The following is a 22,196-nucleotide window of genomic DNA, read 5'->3' as shown; positions in this document are numbered from 1 at the left end:
TACAGGACTTTGAAACCTCATGCTTTGGACCCAAAAGACAATTATTTTGCTTTGTCATTACAGCACTTTTCATAACTGTGTGTGGAGTTTTAGGACCATGTTTTTGTTTTGTGATCTCACATGCTTCATTTATTCAGATGTATTAATGTAATATATGCTTATATGAGTAGTTTGAAATTATATGCCTCTTTCTAATTATAGAATTGTCTAGAAATTCTTGTTCTTCACAGTTTCTAAATTAGAGAGCAATTACCATGAAAGCTAGAAAATGCACAGTGGCTTAAAGAACTCTTCATCCAAGAGTTTAGCCTTAAATTTTTCACATAGTTGATGGTCAATAAATTTATATGGTTCATAAAGTTAACATCTGTTTAATCTTAAAGTAAAGAAATAAAAAGCCAGAGAGTGCTTTTTCACAGATGCCAAGCTTTCATTACTGGGAAACCCATGGATTCCTAAAGGGCAGTCTGTCTCTCTGATTGATGTCGTTATGTAAAATTCAAGTCCTGCTTTTCTTCCCCACAACTTTGGCTTTTCTGTGTCATCTTGTTCTTTGTGTTTCAGTGACCAGAGAAGGAGACAGGTTCACAATTACTTGTTCATGTAAAGAATCAAGCAAACAAGTAAAAAAAACAACTAAAAAATAACTTGAGTTTGTGAAAATATCAGAAATTGAAATACAGTGACAGGGTAGGATGAGATTCCACTGACCTAAATGTTCCTTTAAGAAAAGTTAGAGTCAGACAGTTCCATTGTAATAGAAATTGGAAAAGACATATGTGTGTATATAGGCACATATATATACACATAAAACTAATACATAAAGAACTAATCAACACCAATATTCCTCCTCTAAACTTGGAAATTATATTCCTGTGTATTATTAATCCAGAATTAGGAAATTACTAGTATGTTCATTTGATTTTCAAAAATTTTCAGTGTGCTTCCAAACACTTTTATTATGATCCTCTCATTTGACATTTCCTAACTGAGAGAGTACAGGGTCAGGAAATTTTTAATTCTTTGAGTTAAATTGGATCCAAAGACTTTATAAGAAATATATGTAGTTTATGGCATTGTGATATTGCCCTCTATGAAATGAAGTTTTGAACATAGAATCTCATTTTCTTCTAAAAGTTTAAAAACTTATAATTACTCAAATTATAGAAATCACATCAATAGTAGTTCTATTTTATTTATTAATATTACAGAAGCAAGTTTATAAATAAAAATGCTAAATTACAGATGATGATATGGCTCAGTGGTGTGAGCCTAGCATGTGTGAGGTCCTGGGTTCGATCCTCAGATCCACATGTAAATAAAATAAATGTTTATAAAATATCAAGTTAAAACTCATGTCTTCTTTTATAATATGTATACAAATAAGTAATGTTTAAAATCTCTAGATGACATTCTATATGTAAGTTGTATCAGTAGAACTCATTAAACTTAGAACAAATGAGAAACTAAAATTAATCATCAATCCCTATTTAAAAAATGACTCATTTTAGGAGGATATGAATTAAAAAGCAAACATTGTTAGAAGAAAATATCCTCAATGTATCATACAGAATAAAGTTTTCTGGGCTGCATTGAACTGTTGGAGCTGAAGTCTCTCTTCTTCATCTACAAAAAACCTCAGCAATATGCTAAAATTCCCTTCTTCCACAGCTTTTCCATGACCCAACTGCACACTACTTCTGAATCTAAGAATGCAGAGGCAATTACCCAGATGGATGAGGCCAGGAAGAATGTGGTGCAGGTAATAGCCTCAAGAGTTGCATGTTTTAAGGAAAGACATCTTTAAGTTCTTTCCCTGCAGGCCTATAATTTTAATGTCTATAGAAAGATGACAAACATCCCCCTGGAAAACACAGAACTGTGGCTTTCCCAGTGTAACATGTCAGCTGTCTCTTAATTTTACTTTCTTTTTTGGTTGATAACACCAATCCTGGGATAGCTGGTCTCCAAACATTTTTCTGGACATATTTGGAAAGGCATCTCAATTGGAATCATGTACCAATCACAGTTGCTATTGTTCTGATTGTATGATAACATTAGTTCAGACCCATTAAACAACTTACAATGCCTCAACTTTGAGGTGAGGGATTTCTGTATCCTCCAATGGTTCCACTATAGCTCTGAGGATCCTCTGTCTATCTTGTGTGATAGGCTCCTCTTCCCTTGCTTGTTCCCACATGAAGCACCTGATTTCTGGTTAGTGTTGTTTATGTATGCCACCATTTTCAAACTGGCATTTTTGTCATTCAGGGTCTTTGTAAAATATTAAAATTAATCTAAAATTTTAAAAGAAGAAGATGAGCTGAAGGCCACAGGCTGAGGAGATCACAGGAAGATTGAACATTGAGCTGAGTCATAGCCCATGGTGGAAGGCCAAACTAAGGAAGCTGTGATGAGCCCTCATACTCACTAATGGAGGTACCTGCCCTTTCTCTGAGAGAAACCATGTAATATTAGCTTGGGCTTTTCTGTACTATATATAAAGTTATATATACTGTAAAAAAATAAAAAGGAGGCTTATGATGGAGAATCAAAAGAAAGTACAATCAGTTTAAGCAGGTCACTGATATTCCAAGTGTTGAAATCAGAGAATACTGCTTTATCACAAGCATTGTCAATATGTAAAGGGATAATAAAATTATAAAAACTAAAAAATGTGTATTTCAGAGAGATTTGGGAACTTGACCTAAATGGTAATAAAATAAAACTGTAACCTGTACAGGTAATATTCCTCATGGTTGATTTTGTGGTAGTTTGAAAGATGCATTAAAAAATATAAGAAATGCCAAAGCACAAGACCTCCAAAGCCATGTGCAAGAGAAATATAAAATAGGAGAAGGGCATAAATAGTTGAACAAGCATATGTGTGATAAGGCAAGGCTCATTTGGGGAGGAGGAAGCCCTGGACTTCATGTGCCCTGGAAAAGTTTATCCTCTAGACTAGTACCCACCCTGGCCCAGCCACACCTCTGCCTTTTCTAAAGTTGGTTGTGCCCTATTTCTTTGCATGTCGCCCATTGATCACCAAGGTACCATCTGGAATTGTCTCCTATATGCACACTTATTGTCTAGGAGAATTGGAGTATTGTGGGGTGAGTTGTGGCAGAGGGTTTGGCTTGTGTTCCGCCTCCAGCTTTGTGGAGTCTTCTTTTCTTTGGAGCCACAGAGAGCTCTTTGGAGAGCTACAGAAGTATATACACATACCCTGGTTTTCCTGTCGACTTGACACACAATATTGAGCAGGTGAATCCAATCTCTTTGTCTGTGCTTCCCTGATTTTTAATAGAAAAGTGATTCCATTCCTAATTGTGAGCATTAGAGTCAATTATCCTGATACCTGGACTTTAGCTCCAAACAGTGAAACAAAAATCTCTGGGGAGTACTCTCAAGCATTGGATTTATTAAGCTTTCAGGGAGGTTCCTAGATGTTATGATTAGTATAAAATAAATGTTAATGGACCAAGGTCTTGAATACATATTGTATATTTGTATTCTGGCTTTTATATATTTTTAAGGCTTGAATAGATTTCTTTTCCTTTGGTACTTGGGATTGAACTCAGGGGCTCATGACCACTGAGTCACATCCCCAGTCCTATTTTGTATTTTATTTACAGACAGTGTCTCACTGAGTTGCATAGCACCTCAGTTTTTCTGGGGTTGGCTTTGAACTCACAATCTTTCTGCCTCAGCCTCCTAATCTGCTGGTATTGCAGACATGTGCCACCTCACTCAGCCTGAATAGATCTTTAATTTCTCGCCACTATTATTTATTTATGTTAAAGATGGGGATGATGCCACTTGCTTCTCAAGACTATGATGAGAATTAAATGAAGTCATAAATAGTTGGCATTTGTTGCCTAGTGAGTGCTCCATAAGCCAGGGGGATGACAGACCTTTGTATTTTTACAAAGACAAAAAGTGGTCACCCAGCTTTTTGTCTGTTGGCAAAGCCTTGAACAACTTAGCAGAAACCTATTTAAAAAAAATATACATAAAAGGAGTGGTGAAGAAATGTTGCTCAATTGTGAAGCATGGTGAATTTCAGTCACAGGTGCCAAAAATGTCATTTATATTAGGACATTATATTAATTTATTAGTATTCTTTTTGTAATATATACATGTATGGGCATAACGTCATTGATCAGTCTCATTTCTCAGTGCCTGAATCATCTCTCTTATCCTCTCTTCCATCAATATAAACTCAACTATTCTCTCTCCAATTTTTTCGAGATCCACTTCTTTTTTCACTCCATTTTTCTTTTTACCTTTAACATATCAGAGAATGCACTTGAAAATTGACTTTCTGCAGCTGATTTATTTAATTTAATTTGATGTGCTCCAGGTTCCTCCATCTCCCACAAATGATATAATTCCTCTGTTGTTTATGGCTGAGTGGAATGAGTAAACTTGTGAAAAGATGTGTAGATGCTATTTTTTGGGTATATCACCTGCCAGCACACAGAACCTTGAGTTTCCAAGCTCAGCCTGCCATTGTGTGAGTCAGGGAATGAAGATGCAGGAATAATGAGGTCTCATGTGAACCATTTGAGGTCTTCCGATCTGTGGCTCTTACTGCTTGTACATGCACCAAACAGCCTGGTAACTTCCAGAGTGTCCTTTATTGTCTGCATTGATGACTAACCTGTTTCTGGGGTCTGTTTTCAGTACAGTTTTGTTCTCAAGAGAAGGGAATCAATGTGAAGGTAAAAATCTCCTGATTCTCCAGGTGTCAGATATAGGATATGGTTCCTTCCCACAATTCTTTCCCTTTTGTCCATTCATGAAACTGCTTTTACCAGGTTTACATTAGTCCTCTATTAATGTGGCACCTTTGTATTCATTTTGGCCCTGAGCTCTGGTTGGGACAGAAAATCTAGTGTCAGAGCAGACCTGGTCCCAATGGCCAGGTGAAGTTAAGTATAATTATTATTTTTTTTTTACTTTTCAGTGATTCATGTTCCCAAGTTGTGAAATGAGATTGACAGCTAGTAGTGGTAACATTTAATGACATCAGGAGCCCTTGATGACCATGTACTGGACATTGTTTTTGAGACTTTTATCCCTGCCCTCTTCACTGGCAATAAGAACTCCATGAGCAGAAGCCATGTTTACACTAATGTTGCAGGACAAAGATGCTCAGCTGTGTCAAGTTAACTTGATTTAGGTCACACAGCTAGCAAATGGCAGCTTCATTGTATCTGTGGGAACAGAGGGGAAGAAATGCACACATGAGCATGGTAAAGCATTGGCACATAATGATCAGGTTATAGAGCAGTAAAAGGAGGTACGGGTGCAATGGAAGGCCTGGCTCTAACCAGGGTATAGGCAAAGACTGAGGAGGAGAGAGCAGAGTCCAGAGTACAGGGTAGAAGCAGGCTTCACTCCAACCATAAAGAGGTAGCTCAGAGAATAACACCACAGGAGGTCTGGGCCTGCCTTGCAGGGATGGGGCCAAGCGGGTGGTTTTCAAATTTGACATGTAGAAATGCAGAATATGAGGATTGGGCTTGGCAGAAAGTCCCAAACTCCTTTCTGTTGTATGTGCATGTACATAGGCACATGCAGAGAGAGAGAGAGATGCCCAGAGAGTTGATAACCTGTGTAAAAATCAGAGAACTGTTCATAATGGAGGAACAATTGAAAAGACAATATCATCATTTGAAATATACTTTAGTCGGATTGGACTGCTCTAAGGGAGTTCTAGAAACTACATACTTTACAAGCAAAAAACAAATTTTATTTGTGGACTTCTGAAAGCTCAGATTTCTAAGATCAACTTTCCAACAGATTTATTGACTATTGAGATCCTGATTTTTCATAGAAAGCTGTAATATGAAGGTTTGTGTCCCTTTGAGTATCTTGGTTGAACTTCTCTCCAATAAGGTGATGGTATTAGAAGGTGAGTCTTTGGAGAGGTGTTGAGTTTCTGAGGCTGAAGACTTCATCAGTGGAATTAATGCTCTAATGAACAGGTGCTACAGGCTAGCTGGCTTCTTCCACCACATTATGACACAGCCAGGAGCTTCTACTCATTATGAATTTTCTCAACAAGCATTGAATAGCCTTGTGCCTTGATCTTATACAATGTGAAAAATGAGTGTCTGTGGCTTATAAACTACCCAGTCTACCATAAATTATTATAGCAGCTTGATGAGATTAAGGAAGTGCACCATGTGTGTCCTCACAGGATAAATTGAGAAGTTTCTTTGCAGCTCTCTTTAAATAAAGGACATTAATCCCATTCCATAGCTGTACCCACATGACTGTATAACCTTCAAGACCCAACCTTTTTCTGCCTAGGCTTATGATAAACTACCACAATATTACAATACATATTCACACATGGTGTAGGACTGGTCGTTTTGCCCCAAGTGTGTATAGCCAAGTTTCTGAAATCTGGACCTGGAAGTAACTGTCAAGTCCTCTATGTGTTCCTGGCAATAAACTTTCAAAGAATTCTTCATGCATATTAATAGTCGTATCTGTGTATTCATCAGGCTGCTCACTCAAGATAAGAAGTGGCCCCTTCCATTGTAAACTCCAGTCTAATGGAGAAAGCATAAAACCCATGTTGTCCCTTGCTGCACTGACACTAAACATTGCATATTAATCCTGGGCTCCTTTTTGGCTAATTACTAATCAGTAAATATTACATTGCAACAAGCATGTGGTAAAAAATTTAGGTAAACTATTGTTCACATTGGAGAAAAAGATCCTGGAAATCAGGCAAGCTTAGGAAACTAATTAGGGGCTGGGGATCTGGCTCAAGTGGTATCATGCTCATCTGGGAAGCACGGGACACTGGGTTCTATCCTCAGAACCACATAAAAATAAAATAAATATGTTGTGTCCCCTGAAAACAATATATATATATATATATTTTTTCAAAGTTCTCTCTCTCTCTCTCTCTCTCTCTCTCTCTTTTAAAAAAAAGAAAAACAAAAAAGATATTAGTAACCGAATAGTGTGGTTCATGATTGGGTTGTCAGACTCTTACCTTTTGGGCTTGATTTTTTTATTGATTTAATTCTATGTTTTCAACATGGTTGTTATTTATGTGGTTCAAATATAAATCCATGTTAAAGACTCAACTCTATTCCATCCCACTAACCTTTTCTCATTGCCCTTCATGAACATCTGTTTTAATTGTTTTTAGTATATATTCTTACTGTTTCTTGTTCTGGTAGGAGTCAATAACAATAATAAGTTATTAGGTAAATTTATTTCTTACCCAAAAGGGAGTGCTCCTGTATATCCTGTCTGCCCCTTATTTATTACTCAATGAAACAACCTGGAAAACAACCCACATATGCAAAAATCTTACCTTTCCATGGTGTAGATAGACCAAAGTTGGAACTAAACAAATGATGGACATTTGGGCTATTCCTGAGCTTTATGTATTAACAATATTTCTGTATTGAATAGCTCTGGGAATCTATTTTATATTCTTGCAAATGTACATTGAATGTTCAGTCCTGCCTGAAATATTGCTTTATCCACAGCTACTTTTTATAATTTCAAGTAATAAAGCCCAATTCTTTGGAAGGTTAGAACATTTTTTTTTCTGCCAGAAAGTATACAAGTTCATGCTTTCTGTAGATGCCCCAGTAGACAGAGGCCACATTTTGGATATTCTTTGCACTATTACAGAATGCTGGTAATGCCTTCTTTTTCTGTGGGAACCATTTTCTCTTTCTGTAATTTTTTTTTCTTTTTACATATGATTGATACCATGTCATGGTTACAGAAGAAAACATCAGTGTCCTACCCTTAATAAAACCATGGCTTGGTGAGAGTCCAATGCTGAAACCAATAGTTTCTTCCCAGTACAATGATCACCAAGGACACAATGCAATTTGGTAGTTTGTGTCTCCCAAAAAATTGATCTTTGTAATCTAAGTCCTTATACCTATGGGCTGAGAGATTTAAATATTGTTTATTTATATTAATGTTCACATTTTAATAGTGATAACATCATTTATTTTTTAGTTAGAGGTTTTTCTATTTATTGAACTTTAGAAAGACCTGAGGACATGAACCCTATAAAAAGAATTCCTGGAACATCCCAAATATTTAAAATAAATGCCTTAGAAAGTAATGCATCTGTATGATTATTCAGCATTCAGTAATATATATAAGATCACACCAGGTCACATACATGCAGAATACCCACAGGAAACAAGGAACCACAGGCTCTGATGTGACAATATATGGTTGAACGTTGCCAAACAAGAGCTTCTGGGGCTGAGGTGTATGTCATAGAGAACACTCAGCAGGCAGATGGTAAAAATGGAGAAGCCCCCTCTCCAAACCTGTGAAAGTAGATTATTAATTTATATTTGATGTCATCTCCAAAATTCTGAGACAAAAACATCTGTAACTATAAACCCCATCATTATCAGCATCCCTAGATATGTTACGGCCAAGATACCAATGGTAAAGTTCTTGGGTTAGAACTTGTGCTAGAAAAGGCACGTGAAGTTGCAGAAGAAAATTATGGTGTTAGCTGAGATCTCAAGATGAACTTCAGAGGAAATGTTTCTTATACTAATAAAATAATATATTTTGTTGATCTTTATTTTCAAATTCCATATTAATAGTATATATCTCAAGAGAAAATGAAGCAGAAGCCCTTATTTCAAATAGTGTCATCTTTATCAATCTCAGCCTATCCTATTATTAGGGATATATGTGGATTCACCCAACACACATTTTTCCCACTTCAATTATCAACTCTCTCTACTATTCTCCAGGTGCCATTCGAATATTATTACCAAATCATGTCTGGATTATGTAATAGTAGCTGTGCTCCCACTGTACATAGCCTTTCTTATAGATACAGAATTACCATATATTCTCAAAATATTTCTTGATATTATCTTCTTTTGAGATTTTCTGAGGTAGAGTGTTAAGTTGATTTCATCTTTCTCTTCTTGATTAAGCAATAGGAATATATTGAATACTCTACAATTTTCAATGAATTGAAATGGAATGATTGTACAAAAGTAAAGAATTGCTACCTTCTCAAAAAATGAATCTCAATGTAGTAGGTGTGCACATAGATGTATTTTTTTAGATCTATCTTTTGACCATTTATTATCAGACTTAATGCCTTTAATATATCATCTAAGATGACACTGAGAAGCATATCCTCTAAGATGATTTTTTAATTTGTATTTGTAATGTTTTATTGAGTTCAATGTTATGTTGGTGCTAAATCTGATCATCTTGTATTACATATATGGAGTCTTATTACATATATTCTAGAGCTATTGTGTATGAAAGAAGAACAAGGATCAAATATTGATGTGTTTCTGAAATAAAAAGTACTCAGTAGAAATGCTGGCCATTATCTTTTAATTATGTACTTCATCATCTATGTGATTTAATAGATTTAAAACTTTTCTTTTCATAATGGCTACATATGTTGTGGATTCAAATTATTTTCATGATATTAAAATTTTCTAGCAATATGTGTAGAAAGCTCTTTGACAGTATTTAAGGCCTGTCTTTGAATCCCCAATGTAGCTATCCACCTTGCATATATGCTATTATCATGACCAGAAAAACTATCTCAAGTGACCAAAGTCCAGCTATTGAATATCAGTCGAAATATATTATTATTGTTTTCTCCTTAGTCATCTGGAATAAAGGTGTAATTAAAGTCACAGTTCAGATAGACTCAAAGTCATTCCATTGTAAGGTTTTTAAATTAAAGTACAAGAATTTGACCCAAGACTACAAGACAAACTTCCATAAGAGTCCCAATATTCATCTGCTTGAAGTAAGCGATGCATTTCTCCAGTAAAGAAACCATGCATAAAATTGATACAAAAAAAAATGATGTTAATCTGATGGAATATTTTTTTTATACAAGGCATGTTGTATTTTAAGTCAAGTACCTGAAATAGTAGGTATGTATTTTAGTTTTTTCCAGCCACATATTATAAAATACCAGTCATCAGGGCTAAGATTGTGGTTCAGTGGTAGAATTCTTGCCTAGCACATGTGAGGAACTGTGTTCAATCCTCAACACCACATAAAAATAAAATAATAAAATAAAGTGTAAACAAGTTTTGAAAATAAATAACAGTCATGAGAAATCCATGTAAATAAGTCTAAATCATTCCATGACACTTTAGAACTTGCCGATCTAAAAGACATGACAGTAAGGGAAACCAAAACAGTGAAACATTCATGAACATAAAATACCATTTAAAAATCTGAGGTAATGTAGATATTTGGCTAAAACATCAAAGAATTTACATCTATTCATTTTTATTTTTACCTGGAATCTACTCTTTGTACTTGGATATGAGACCCATTATTATAACTCGGCATGTGTACATAGTGTGTAATTATCAGATCAGGGTAATTTTCATCTCATTAAAATTATTATTCTGTGTTTGAAAGTTTCTAAGTTCTGGATATTTTGATTTATTTAAGTAGTTATTATACAATGTAATCACCTTATTGTACTCTAAAACCTAAGAGTTACTTTCTGGACTTAATTGTTTTTGCACTCCCTACACAAAATCAGTCAGTTTCTCATTCTTATTATAAATCCGGGAAGTGTTTCTGTTCTCAGTTTCTGTGTAATTAACTTTTCAGCTTCAACACATAAATTCCACATGCTGTATTTGTGGGAAAATAAATGCCACTACTAGGAAAAATAAAATATTATTCTCAATTAGTAATTAGGGAAATTGGCATAAACCTCTGCATTCACTCATTTAGTGTTTAGAACTTGTCTATAATAATAAATATGGAAAAAAGAATAAAATATATAAATCAAATGTCCATATGTTTTTAACATTTTATGGGTCATATTTGGTCACTGGGAACAAGTGTTGTGACATCTATTTTTATAAAGATGACATATTCTAATTCTTATAACTTTATTTATAATAAGTGAATATATTGTAAGTGTGTTTTTATATTGTAAGTTTCAATAGATCAATATTACCATGGAATAAATAACTTTAAAAATTGTATAAGAGTTGGCTCAGTGGTGCAGGCCTGACATCCCAGGGGAAAAATATTTTAAGAAAAAAATATTTTAAAAAATGGGGATGTATCTCAGTGTGTAACCACCAAAATGCACTCATGCTCTACCCCTTCTCCACCTGAGATGCCCATCACAACACATGAAAGAACAGTATCTCAGTCTGCCACCTATCCAGCAGTTCTACTTTCACAGCCCATCCGAACCCATTCTTCACTTGATGCCCATCTTTTTATGCCACCATGTGAGTATGCATTGGGCCTGCACTAAGGAACACCAGCACAACTGGTTGCTAAGGTCCAGGTGGCAGGTATCCCTCATTCATTCCACTGGGACCTTATATTTTTTTAAAATGGGTTGCTAATAATTCAAAATGACAAGTTTATGGCTGAAATTACAGCTCAGTAGTAAACAAATTTCACATGTGCCTGTCTCTGTGTTCCAACTCCAGCACCTAAAAAAACACAGGCAGGCCTAATGGCACATGCCTATAATCCCAGTGACTATAGAGGCTGAGGCAGGAGGCTCACAAGTATAAGGACAGTTTCAGCAATCTAGTAAAGCCCTACAAATCTGTCTCTAAAATTTAAAAAGTGATGGGGATGGTTATTCAGTGATTAAGCAATCATAGATTCAGTCCCCACAACCAAATACAAAAACAAACCCAAAGTAAAAGTGAAAAACATCTGCATCCCCCAATATCCTTTGCAGGAAGGGGTCTCTGTGATTTTGTGCTGGCCAGTGAGATAACATTGGAAGCAACTGGGACTCTTGCTCTTTGTTTTTTTTTTCCCTTTTTCTTTTTCCCCTGATTGCTGTATTAAATGGATGGCACAATGAAAAACAGGAAGGGCCCTGGGGCATGATGGAATAGCTGGATAGCCATAGCAGCCCAGACTACCAATCACTGGGCTTCTTGGTTTTCAAGTAAAAGGAAATATTTTTCAGTATTTGATGGGTTTACCTTTCTAGTATTGGAAAGACAGATGCATTGATTTTCCTCCTTGTTCTGCTTTCTGTTCATTGTCTTCAGGTTCAGGAACAGTGTAGGTCAAGAAAACCAGCCATCTTTGTCACCAATTGTTTTTCAGGTCTCTGAGGATGGAAGGAAAGTACAACACAGAACCTCTATAGTACCTAATCTGAGCCATTGGGACAGAGTTAGGCCTGAGTCATCTCCAGGGTCCCTCATCTGCTGCAGAATGTTCACAGAGAGTGAGTATCTTTTCTCTTGATGCCAACACTCAAGTCCAAAATCTCAGGGCTCCCATGGTTCTCCTGAGAACTATTCCACAACAGGCTGACACTGGTCCCAATCTCCATTTCTGCACTGATGGGCCATTGGGAAAGTGAGTTTAAGCAAGCTTTACTGTCCCCGATTTTCAAGTGTGTCTTCTCCAAAAAAAAAAACAAACAAACAAACAAACAAACAAACAAAAAAAGCTTGAAACTAAATGAGCTCTAAAGAAAGAAGTCAGGTTCCAAGGACTGAAGAAGAACCCTGCTACCAGAGAAACCTAGGATTTCAAAAAAAATTCCAATTTAAGTGAGGTGGCAGGTAAATTATAGACCTTGACATAAAGCAATAGCCTTACAGCAAAAGGTCACGTGTGGGCATGGAAGTATGTATGAAAGACTGACTTTTCACAGCCTCCACAACAGGTAAACATGAATGCTAAATTTGTAACACATAACATAAGAAAAAGGAACCACATTTTTTTCTTACTTGCCTATTTTTCTTTCTTTATTCTTTTTTTCTTTTTCTTTCTTTTTCTTTTTTTTCTTTTTTCCTTTTTCTTTCTTTCTTTCTTTCTTTTTTTTGTACAAGGGTTTCAAACTAGGGGAACATAACGACTGAGCCTCATCCTCAGATTTTTTTAATGTTATTTTTTAACTTTTGAGAAACATTATTAATCACAATATTGAGGTATTCTTATATCAAACAAGCCATACTACAAAGGTTCCAGAGCTAGAGAGAAAATCCTGCAATCGCAGAGTGTTAAATATGTCTGTGGAAGATGAGCCACATGGACACAATGTAGAAGATCAAATGGGTGGAGTGGGCATGGCTCTGCAGAACAGTGCAGGTAAGAAGCCATATGCTTGGTGGAGCCTATGAAAAAAAGTGGAGAGGACATAGTGGGGCTTAGTTGTTTGGCAGAGTTGGTGAGGCAGAGTCAGGCTGAGTGAGTGGATCCCAATCCATAAGAACAGTGGATGGTGAGAAGACAGGGGAAGCACGTTAGAAGCAGCATCCCACCCGGGACCCTTTAGGTGAGCACAGCCTATGAACCAGGAGATGCAGTGATGAAGGAGCAGAGGGCATGGTGGGTGCATCCACAGGAAGCAAAGGGAGTCAGGAGAGGCATCCAGTAATTCTGTCAGAAGTCACTGTTGACCCAGTGGGGAAGAAGGGTCTTAGGGCTCTGAGATAGATATGTGACCTCAGGGTCTGCTCCACAAGGGGGCTCAGTTTACCCTCTTACACACTGAAGCAATGGAGGGAGGCTGAAGATGCCACAGCACAGCCTTTTTTGTTCCTCCCTCTCATGGGATGCAGTGCACTTTTCATTAATTTTTTCTGTTCTTCCAGGTCCAGGACAGTACCTAAATCTGTTCTCTAGACAACGATATTTGTAATAAACTCTTCAAAACCTTTTGGCAAGAATATCCGGGGAGAGCACTGTTTGGCTCACAGGAGCAAATAGGTAACGGCAGAATATGAGCCACCAGGACCAGACACTGATTTATAGGGAAAGATACTTTCCAAGAACCTCTCATGTTATCCTGACTCGTAGACAAAAAATTATCCCCAGGTTCTACCATGAAATCCTGAACTGAGGTCCCAAACTGGTAACCAGAGAAGCGCACCTAGCTCCAGGTTTTTGTTGGTTGGTTGTTCAGGTTTAAAATTTGCTTGGGGTCTGGGGCAGTGGCTCCGTGGTAGAGCGATTGCTTAGCACGTACAAGGCCCTGGGATTGATCTTCAGCACCACATTAAAAATAAATAAATAAATAAATAAATAAATAAATAAATAAATAAATAAATAAATAAGATAAAGGTATTGTGTCCAACTACCACTAAAAAATAAATATTTAAAAAATTTGCTTGGAATTAGAACGCAATTCTTTTTTTATATTTATTTTTTAGTTTCAGGTGGACACAATATCTTTATTTTATATTTATGTGGTGCTGAGGATCTAACCCAGTGCCTCACACATACTAGGTGAGCCCTCTACCACTCAGCCCCGACGCCAGCCATAGAACGTAATTCTTAAGATTCAGGAAAGTTTGCACAAAAACTCACGTTTCTAACTCTCCTTCAAAGTCACCAGGAGATCTGGCATCCCCAGACTGAGTTCTTACACAGCAAGGATCGCTGGCACTGTCCTGCCAGTTTCCACAACTCCGGAGTGCAGTCGAGTCCTCTTTGCCCCTTTTGTGTCTGGCCCTGGAGGCCTTGAGTTTTGCTAACAAACTAAGGGTTAGATGAGCTGGGGCAGCAGGCAGGAGTCAGCATGGAACTTCTGGTCCAGCCCTGCTTCCTGCTTGCTGTGTGACATTGCTCCAGTCACACCACCTCTCTGTGCTTCAGTTTCCCTATCCGTCTGGAGGTCAATAGACTAGATCAGTGGTTTCCCACTTTAAGCCAAGGCAAGGCTGAGAGGTGGGCTGCCTTGTCTCCCTTTTCTCCTTTCTGAATTAGGCCTGGGCATCAGATTTTGCTTAGGTGACTCCCTGTTTATCCAGGGTTGGAAAACTCCCAGTTAACTACTTGTGTTAACCCCATAGCCAGGGCCTTGAGGTGTATTACAACAGAAAAGGGACAATACCTTTTTTATTTTGATTTCTTTTGTGGTAGTGGGGATTGAACCCAGGGTGCTTTACTGCTGAATTCTATCCACAGCCTCCACCTCCTTTATTTTTGAGACAAGGTCTTCTAAGTTGCTGAGGCTGGCCTCAAACTGGTGATCTTCCTGCCTCAGTTTCCTGAGCTGCTGGGATTACAGGCATGCGCCAAGGCTTCTGGAACCATAATGTGTTTATAGATAGGAATGATGGAATTTGATGAGCAGCATTATTCTCCTACAAAGAGAGGCTCTCCTCCCCTGTTTTACAGATGCAGAAAGTGAAGTTTTGAGAGGCTGAGTAACTAGTCAGAGGTCACACAGCTACAAGTGGCCAAGAGCCCATGTTTGTGTCATTGCAGACAATGAGGCCCTAACTACTTTTTCTGTCCCTTAGGTGGCTTGAGAGGAGGTGGGTGTAGAGAGGTGTCCTGCAGCAAAGGGGAGGCCAGTGCCCTGGGAGACCCTGCCACCTCTTGCACTAGCTCTCGTTGAAGGGCATCGGCACACACAGGGGAGTCCTCCTCAGGCTCTGTGCTCAGGACCAGGCTTACCTCCCCCACGGCTGACCCGGGCTGGGCTCCCAGGCTCCAGGTGATCAAAAGATCTGGCAGCCCTGGACTGAGTTCTTGCACAGCAAGGGTCGGTGGTGCTCTGCGCTGCCCTTGGATGGGATAGGGGCATGCACACGAGGCCCATCGAGTCAAAAGACCCTTGTGGTTCTTTGCAGGTGTAACAATTGCTCACCGAGCTCCACAAGCCACATTTTGCAGCCCAGACAACTGCTATGGTTTTTACGAGAATCCTGAAGAATGGTGGTTCTTGTAGTTCTCAGGACCCAGCGTGTTCTGTCTGAGTCTTGGTTCTCCCATGTGAGAAAGGAAAACCCCTGTCCATTCCCACTCCCAGCCTGTGTCCCTTTGATGGAAAGGGCAAGTGTAACCTCCTCTGCCAGGCTCCCCCTGCAGCTCATCCCTTCTGCAGCTCCTCTCAGGAAAGGGGCTGAATCCTCCCATTTACAGGTGATATCTGTAAAGGTTAATGTTATAGGCTCTGGCCAATGTCCTCAACTGCTGAGGACAGCTTGTGACTTTTTCCAAGGCCCCGTCCATCCCAGGCCTGGGTTCCCAATGGCTGGGGGAGCCTGGAACCAGTCAGGAACTCCTGGCAGCCTCTAGCCAGTCCTTGGGTGCAGGCTGCCCTTCCTGTGCTCGCTGCTTCCTGAGTGCTCTGGGCTCCAGGGAAAAAAGTGGGTTCTCAGTGAGCCCCACTGCTGGGAGCCATCAGCCAAGTAGGTATGACAATCTCCTTGCCAGCTTACTTCCATGCTGTCTGTGGAAGGACTTCTGAAAGGTGACCTTGCTCAAGGACCAGGGCAGGATCCGTGTTTAGGGTGTTCCCCCTTTAGAATAGGGCGGTTTAGCATAATAGGAGATTAGGGTGTTCCCCCTTTAGAATAGGGAAGTTTAGCATAATAGGAGAGTAGGGTGTTCCCCCTTTAGAATAGGGCGTATCCTGCTGCTGAGTTCCTCTTGAGTGCTTAGGGTCAGACAGTATATTTTGGGAGACAGAAGCCCATGCGGTGTGGATTTAGGCAGAGAGTGGATTTGAGAGAGTGGATTTGGGCAGAGAACGTGGATCCCCCCAGAGCGTGTTTGTAGACGGCCAGTGTGAGTTCGGGAATAAAGAATTGCTGTTTGAATCTACAAGCTGTGTGGAGACTCGTGATTTGTGCCCAGCCAGAGACTGCGGCATCTGGTGGCTCATACGCGGAACGTCTGAAACTTGGAGGTAAGTGAAATTGCTCGCCCCTGAGGGAAGGCGAGAGAATGGGTGACCATTTCAGAAAACAATGTGTTCTTCTTTTGATTTATTTTGTTTTTCTTTCAAGCTGCCTATCCCTAGAAATTTCTCAGGCAAACTGGAAAAAATGGTTGACTAAATGTTTGAAGTTTGTCGGCCCTGAGGAAGAGAAAATTGATACAATGATTTTTTATTCTGTTTTTGCTTCATTCAGTTTCGGTTTTGTTTTGTGTTATCTTATTGGGTTGCGTTATCTTTATAGTAGATTAAAACAAACTGAAAAGATGTTAAGTAAATTGTTAGAGGTTCAGAACATGGTGAAAGACATTTTAGATCAAGCAAAAGAGAAGGTCTCTCCAGCTAGTCAGACAGAGGAAGAAAATTTAAAGGAAAAGGGGTTGTTAGGAAAAAGGACACAACAGGAGGCTGTTACTAACTCCGTTTTATCACAAAAGGGTTTAATTCAACCAACAGCCCCACCGATAGAGACAGCTGAGTGGCCCTCAAACCCCGTAGTTGATAAATGGAATCCTGAGACAGGACCTCAAAGATTAGCATGCCCTGTACTTGAACAGGTAGGAGGGCAGTGAATTCACCATGCTTTAGATTTTAAAACAGTGAAGCAGTTAAAGGAGGCTGTAACAACCTATGGTCCCCAAGCTCCCTTCACGGTGAGCATGGTCGAGTCCATTACTAACTTGGACATGACGCCAGTAGATTGGGCTAGTATGTGTAAATCTGTGCTAAATGGAGGACAATATTTGTTATGGAAGGTTGCCAATGAGGAATTTTGTGCAGAGACAGCTAGGCGAAATGCAGCAGCCGGTTACCCTCAAAGAAATCTAGAAATGCTGCTAGGGAAAGGACCTTATGAGGGTCAACGGCAGCAAATTGAATATGATCCTGCTATATATGCACAAATTGCTGCAGACGCAGTTAGGGCATGGAAGACTTTACAAGGACATGGAGATTTACAAGGTCAGCTATCTAAGGTAATACAGAGAGCTAATGAACCTTACGCTGACTTTGTAGATAGGCTAATTCAAACGGCTGCCAAAATATTTGGGGATACGGAACAAGCAATGCCATTAATAAAACAACTGGCTTATGACCAAGCAAATCGTTGCTGCAGAGAGGTTATTAGACGATGGAGACATGAAGATTTAAACACATATATTAAATTATGTAGAGATATTAATGAACAAGGGCAAGTCTTGGCAGCTGCAGTACAACAGGCTTTAGATACCAGGCCAAAAACATGCTATGATTGTGAACAAACAGGACATTTTAAAAGGAGTTGCCCCATAGGAGGAGGATTCAACAAAACTAGGTATCAAAGAAATAGAATACTGGGTATTTGCCCACGATGCCGTAGAGGGAGACATTGGGCTAATGAATGCCGTTCTCAAACTACCATAGAGGGTACTCCCTTATCAAAAAACGGACAAGGACCAAGTATTTACCCACGATATCGTGGAGAAAGGCATCAGGCTCCATTGCCAAAAAACGGACAGCCGGGCCCAATGCTCCGGGGCCCACAACCACAAATATACGGGGCAGTGGAGGAACCCAGCAACACCATCAGAGTAGTGCCCAGGACACATTGTCCATTAAATCCCTCATCAGACAAACCCGAGGGAGCGCAGGGTTGGACATCTGCGCCTCTGCCAGAGCAGTACTAACTCCAGAGATGGGAGTTCAAATCATTCCCACAGGAATAAAAGGACCTCTTTCCCAAGGGACAGTAGGCTTATTATTGGGACGTAGTTCATCTACATTAAAAGGACTTATGATAAGTCCTGGGGTAATTGATCCCGATTATGTAGGTGAAATAAAAATTATAGCTAGTTCTCCAAGAGGTATATCAGTTATTTCACCTGGAGATAGAATAGCACAGTTGTTAATAATACCCAGCCTACATAATAAATTTCCTAGTCATAGTGTAAAAAGAGGTTCCAGGGGATTAGGCTCCACAGGTGTAGATTGGGCTATGTTGTCTTTAAATTTAGATTCTCGCCCAATGTTAAAACTAAATATTCAAGGACACGACTTTAATGGGCTACTGGACACAGGTGCAGACCTTAGCATCATATCTAGTAAGGAATGGCCAAAACATTGGCCATTACAACAAGCCACTCAAACGCTTCGAGGCCTAGGTGTGGCTACTAATCCCCATAGAAGTGCAATGATATTAGATTGGAAGGATCCTGAAGGTTGTGAGGGAACTATACAGCCCTATGTATTGGATCATCTTCCTATAAATTTATGGGGACGAGATGTCCTAGATCAATTAGGTTTGACATTAACAAATAACATCAATCCTAATGTGCCCACTACTTGGGCTAGACAAGGTTTTAGGAAAGAAAAAAGTTTAGGAAAACAAGGACAAGGTATAGCAGCACCAATTCAAATAGATCAAGAACAGACAGACATGGGTTGGATTTTCAGAAAGGGCCACTGAGACAATAAAAATTACGTGGAAATCAGAAAGACCAGTGTGGGTTCCTCAGTGGCCCCTGACTAAAGAAAAGATACAAGTAGCCCATGATCTGGTCAAACAACAATTAGCGGAAGGACATATACAACCTTCCATATCTCCCCATAATACTCCCATTTTTGTCATTAAAAAGAAATCTGGTAAATGGAGATTATTGCAAGATTTAAGAGCCATTAATAATGAAATGGTTATTATGGGACCTGCTCAATCAGGGATTCCTCAATTGTCTGCTTTGCCAAAAACCTGGCATGTTTTAGCCATAGATATTAAAGATTGTTTTTTTTTCAATTCCAATTCATCCCGAGGATAGTCCACGTTTTGCATTTACTATCCCTGCATTAAATCATGAAGGTCCTGATCAGAGATATGAATGGAAAGTACTCCCTCAAGGGATGGCTAACAGTCCAACTATGTGTCAAATATATGTTAATAAAGCAATCCAGCCACTTAGAAATCAAAATCCTGAACTACAAATATTTCACTATATGGATGATGTATTATTGGCACATAAAGATAAAAACATATTGCTGGAATGTTATGCCACACTTACAAACTTATTAAAAAATTATAATCTAGAGATAGCAATAGATAAAGTACAATTAAATTTTCCAATTAATTATTTAGGAGTTCTATTATCCTCAACCATGGTCCGTCCACCAAAAATTCAAATACGAGTAGATCAACTCAAGTCACTTAACGACTTTCAAAAGTTATTGGGAGACATAAATTGGATAAGGCCTTATCTAGGCATACCAACAGGAGAGTTGGGACCTTTATTTGATATTCTAAAAGGTCCATCAGATCCTAACTCACCCCGCATGTTAACGCCTGAAGCAAGAAAGGCATTGAAAATTATTGAAACATATATGGAAAATATACATTTGGATAGAATTGATATAAGTTTGCCTTTATTATTTATTGTACTACCAACAAAAAATATTCCTACAGGAGTATTTTGGCAAGAAGGTCCATTATTGTGGATACATTTATCTTATTCTCCTAACACTATTCTTACTAGGTATCCTGAGGCTGTAGGACAATTAATACTCAAAGGAATAAAAGCAGCGAAGGGAGTGTTTGGAATTTCTCCCAATAAAATTATTACTCCATATACTATGGATCAAATTGATGAGTTAGCTAATGAGTTAAATACTTGGGCAATAATCATGTGTAAATCTAATGTTTCATTTGATAATCACTTACCATCTAATCCTTTGTTGTCTTTTTGGTCTAAGCATCCTGTAGTTTTTCCAAAAATGACAAGAAAAACCCCTATCATGAATGCTCCAAATATATTCACTGATGGGTCAAATAATGGTACAGCAGCAGTAGTTACCCCTGATCAAACTTTTACATATTTAGTACCCAAACAATCAGCTCAAAAGGTAGAGCTTAATGCAGTATTACAAGCCTTTTTAATGTTTAAAGATTCTGTATTTAATTTATTTTCTGATAGTCAGTATGTAGTTAATGCTATAGTATCTCTTGAAGATGCTGGTAGGATTTCCCCTTCTTCTACTGTTTTCTCTTTGTTTTCCACTATACAAAGTCTAATCTGGGACAGAAAAGATCCATTCTTTATAGGACATACTAGAGCACATACAGGATTGCCTGGAGCCCTTAGTTTGGGCAATGATTTAGCAGATAAAACTACACATGACATACATATTTTCTCTACACTAGAAGAAGCTACGAATTTTCATAAAAAATTCCATGTTAATGCTAATACTTTACAAAAGCGTTTTAAAATAACTAAGGAACAAGCCAGACATATAATAAAACAATGTCAAAATTGTGTGACCTTTTTACCACAAGTTAATCTTGGAGTCAATCCTAGAGGACTGATACCTAACCATATTTGGCAGATGGACGTCACACACTTGCCAGAATTTGGAAAATTAAAATATTTACATATTACAATTGATACTTCTTCCGGATTTTTGATGGGCTCCCTTCATGCCAGAGAAAAAACTAAAGATGTTATAGCTCATTGCTTACAAAATTTTGCCACTGTGGGTGTTCCTAAACAGTTAAAAACCGATAACGGTCCTGGCTATACCTCTACCTCTTTTAAACAATTTTGCTCATCATTTGGTATTACTCATATAACAGGAATTCCATACAATCCACAGGGACAAGGCATAGTTGAAAGAGCTCATCAAACTATTAAAACGTACTTATTAAAGCAAAAAGAGGGAATTGGAAAGGGGTATATATCCCCCAAAGATAAACTTAAAATAACACTTTTTACTCTAAACTTTTTAAATTTGGATTCATCAGGACTTAGTGCTGCAGAAAGGCATATGTATCCAAAAAATGTGCATAAGCCTAAAGTTCTTTGGAAAGATATTCTAACAGGACAATGGAAAGGTCCTGACCCAGTAATCGTCTGGAGTCGGGGCTCTGTCTGTATGTTTCCACAGGGAGAACAGCAGCCGATTTGGATTCCAGAAAGACTAACTAAAACGATTTCTACAGATCGAAAAGAAGATGATTTGACTCAAATCCATAACAGCTGATATCCAGAACTCCAGCTTGGCCATTCTTACGTCTGCGACTGTGATTAACCAGGATGTTTTTTTCAATATCTATTTTATTATTGCATTTTTCCACATCATAAGGTTCTATTTTTATTTTTTGAGCCCATACAAACCTAGGTTAATGTTTTTTTGATCAGTTTTATTTTTTGACTGTGGAGTTTTTAAACATTGCAATGGAGATTTCACCTAGGTAAAGCTACAAGGCCTTTATTATTATCTTATGTGTTGTACGTTTGTTTGCACATTTGTGTTTTGTGTTGTATGTCTGTGTGTGCGTATTTCATATATGAGGAGCGCTCATGAGAAAATGGATCCGAATTTTTTTTTTTATTCACGTGATTTAAATGGCTTAATTTAAATTAGGTAAACAGCTGTTAAGGATTATTTTTAAAGGTGGTTAACAGATCTGCTTGTTTACTAATTTAAATCAGGTAAACAGCTGTTAAGGATTGTTTTTTAAGAAGGTTAACAGATCTGTTTG

The sequence above is a fragment of the Callospermophilus lateralis genome, unplaced genomic scaffold (genome assembly GCF_048772815.1).
Source record: "Callospermophilus lateralis isolate mCalLat2 unplaced genomic scaffold, mCalLat2.hap1 Scaffold_116, whole genome shotgun sequence".
NCBI lineage: Eukaryota > Metazoa > Chordata > Mammalia > Rodentia > Sciuridae > Callospermophilus > Callospermophilus lateralis.
Note: the sequence above shows the minus strand (reverse complement) of the source record.